Below are 3,759 nucleotides of genomic sequence, written 5' to 3'. Positions count from 1 at the left end.
TATATATAGATGATTTCATACTGAAGACCTTATTCAACTTTGGGGAAGTTTTTATTACATCTTTAATTTTTCTAAGATATAGTTTTTCTCTGCCTATGAATGCTTACTGTATATACTGTTATGTGTTAGGAAAAAAATTCTGCCTCCAATTGAACTACATCTTTGTTTTCTGATAGTTCAAAATGGGCTTTTGTGTGTGTGTGATTACTTACTAATCAGTTGGAAGCAGCAGTGACATCCACTCTCTAAACAACATCCCCCTGGAAACTATGAATTTTCAGAAATAGTGATAGTTACAGTAAGGCTTTAGGCCTTTTGTCCATAAGGTCACTATGAGTCATGTTTGACTCGATGACAATGAACAACAACTTACATATTGGAGCACCTATTACCATTTTAATCTGAGGTACCCACACCTATTCCTTTAAATTACCACTGATCTACTTCTTCCATATGAAAAGATATTAAAGTTTTATTTCTGTTAGGTGTAATCAAGTATGACTCATAACAACCTTATGAAGAACCAACCTGAATTCTGTCCTATCGTGTACAATCCTCATCATCTTAATTCACTGGAGCAGATTGTTGCAGTCATCATGTTAATCCATCTCCTTGTGGATTTTTCCCTTTTGCTGATCCTCCACTTTTCCAAGCATGATATCTCTTTCCAAGAAATAGCCCTTCCTAGCAATATGTCCAAAGTAGGAGATATGAAGCTTCACCATCATTGCTTCCAAGTAGCACTCTGTCTACACCTTTTCCAAGACATATCTGTTATTTTGGCAATGTATGGGATATTCTACTCTTCTCCAACACCATAACTCAAAGGTATTAGTTCTTTTGTCATCTTACTCACAATCTAGCTCTCAGAAGCATAGCAAGTGATTGAAATGTTCATGGTCTGAATCAGGTACACCTTAGTCTTCAAACTGACATCCTTGCTCTTCAGTATTTTGGAGAGGTCCCTGGTAGCATACTTGCCCAAAACCATATGTCTCCTGATCTCCTGACTGCTCATACTAAAGATCTTGTCGTTGTCCAAGAAAGATGAAATAATTGACAGTCTTATTCACTTCTACTTGGAAAGGTGGAAAGATAGAGAACAAGAGGAAGACCATAAATGAGATGGATTGATTGAGTGAGTGGAGTAATGAGGGTAGGTATGTCAGAGACAGTAGAGTTGGCACAGTATAGAGAAGGTTTCAGTGCTATTTCATATAGGGTCGTTATGAGTTACAAACGACTAGATGGCACATAACAACAGCATCTATCATAATGTATTATTGGCCCAGTGATTAGGACCTCTATTTTCTTAATATTGAAATATATTCCATGTTGAAGGCTATAGTCTTTGACCTTCTCTAGTTATCATTCAAGTCCTCCTTACTTCCAGCAAGCAAGGTTATTATTTGCATACCACAGGTTGCATGTCTCCAATTCTTTTTTTAAAAAATAATTTTAATGAACATTTATAGAGATTTTGGATTTCCATTCATTCATTCCTGCACTACTCTCCCCGCCCAGCCCTCTGCCCCCCTCAGTTTGCACCTCTCTTTTAAAAGTAAAAGAAACACTACCTCCCTGGTACACAATCCTGCTGCACCCCTCCCACCTTCCCAAGTACATTCCACTATGCAACCTTAATTGTGGACTCTTGTGATAACCATAATGCCCTATCATACAACGCTTTTAAATTATTCACTCCCCCATCTGTTTCAGTGCAGTATACACGATTTATCCAGTTTTTCTCAGTCTTACCCCAACCCTGATATCAGTCCCATTTTGCAGCAGTGGCACCATGCAATGTTTGTCCTTTTGGAACTGAGATAGTTCACTCAGCATGATGTCCTCCAGGTGCACCCATTTTGAATAATATTTCATGAGTTCCTTGTTTTTCAATGCAGCGTAGTATTCCATTGTGTCAATATACCACAACTTAGCAAGCAACAAATGCTGGTGAGGTTGTGGAGAAACTGGAACCCTTATTCACTGTTGGTGGGAGTGTAAAATGGTGCAATGACTGTCCAAGGTGGTATGGCACTTTCTCTAAAAGTTGCAAATAGAGATATCATTTGACTCAGCAATTCCACTACTGGGAATATGTCACAAAGAGACCGTAACTGACATCCAAGCAGATATATGCACACCCATGTTTATTGGGGCTCTGTTCTCCAATTCTTATGCCACATTTGTCTTCATAGAGCCCAGCTTCATCAACTATTTTCTCAGTATATAGACTGGATATCAAGAAAGAATCCTTGATGCACACCCTACCTGATTTTAAACACGCAATGTTCCTTTACTCTATTCAGAAAACAGTTGTTGATTGCCTTCAAGCTGAGCACAACTCATGGCAACTGTATGAACAAAAGGCCTGAAGCCCCTTTACAACTATCAACATGTACCAAAGTTCATAGAGTTATGAAGTGATGCCACTCCTGCTTCCAAACCTGTCTTAATATTCTATTGTTTTTATGTGTCACTGAGTTGCCTGTGACACATAATGACCCTATGTACAGCAGCTCTGAACCCTTCCCTGTCCTGAGACAGTCTCACTAATTCTGACACACCACCACCATTGCCCCAGTTACTGCATCAATTTATCTCATTCAGAGTCTTCCTCTCCTGCACTGTCCATCCTCCCTTCCGAGCACGATGTCTTCTAAGGACCAATCTCTTCTTGCCACGTGCCCAAAGTAAGTAAGGTGGACTTTCAAAATCCTAGCCTCTAAGGAGAGACTTGATTTCACCCTCACCAAGACAGACCTATTAATTTTCTTAGCAGTCCATGATATGTCCAAGACTCTTCTCCAGCTCCACAACTCAAACACATCTCTTCTGTCATCCTCAGTCATTGTTCAACTCTCTGAAGCATAACAAGTAATTGAGAAGGCCATGGCCTGGATTAGGAGCACCTTTGTATCTGGATTGACATTGTTGCTCTTCAGCACTCTGGAGAAATCCATGATAGCAGATTTTCCCAATACAGTTAGTTTCCCTGATTGCTGGAGTTAAAAGTGTTGATTGTGGACCCAAGCAAGATGTCATTAATAACATCCTCAATCTCTTCTCCATCTAATTTGGTGCTGCCAATTGACTCAGGGGTGAGATTCTTTGTCTTCTTGATGTTTATCTTCAAACTAAATTGAAGACTACAGTCCTTGAACTTTTGCAGCAAGAGCTTCAGGTCTTTTTCAGTTTCAGCAAGCAAGGTTATATAGTCTGCATATTGTGGGTTGTTAATGATTCTTCCTCTAATCTTGATGTCACACTCCTCATATAGCCCTGCCTCCTGAATGATCTGTTCTGCATACAGATTGATAAGGTGCAGGGACAGGATGCATCCCTAATGCACTCCTTTCCTGATTTCCTATGTAGTGTTTCCTTGCTTGGTTCTGAGAACTGCTTCTTGGTCCTTGTACAGGTTTTGGAAAAGCTCAATCAAATGTTCTGAGATTCCATTTTTCCTCAAGATTAGCCACAATTTATTGTGAACCACACAGTCAAATGCCTTTGCATAGTCAATGAAACACAGATAAACATTCCTCTCGTAGTCTCTGCTCTTTGCTAAGATATATCTGGCGCTGGCAATAATATCCCTAGTGCCACGACCTCTTCTCAAGTCAGCCTGTATTTCAGGTAGTTATCTGTCAATGTAGTGTTCAAATCTTTTCTGGATAATCTTCAGAGGATTTTGCTAGTGTATGATATTAGTGATATTAGTTCGATAATTTTTACACTCTGCCAGGTCACCACTTT

This window comes from Elephantulus edwardii, unplaced genomic scaffold, assembly GCF_000299155.1.
Source record: "Elephantulus edwardii isolate Elephantulus edwardi_28Jun2011 unplaced genomic scaffold, EleEdw1.0 scaffold00154, whole genome shotgun sequence".
Lineage (NCBI taxonomy): Eukaryota > Metazoa > Chordata > Mammalia > Macroscelidea > Macroscelididae > Elephantulus > Elephantulus edwardii.
This window is presented reverse-complemented; position numbering follows the sequence as displayed.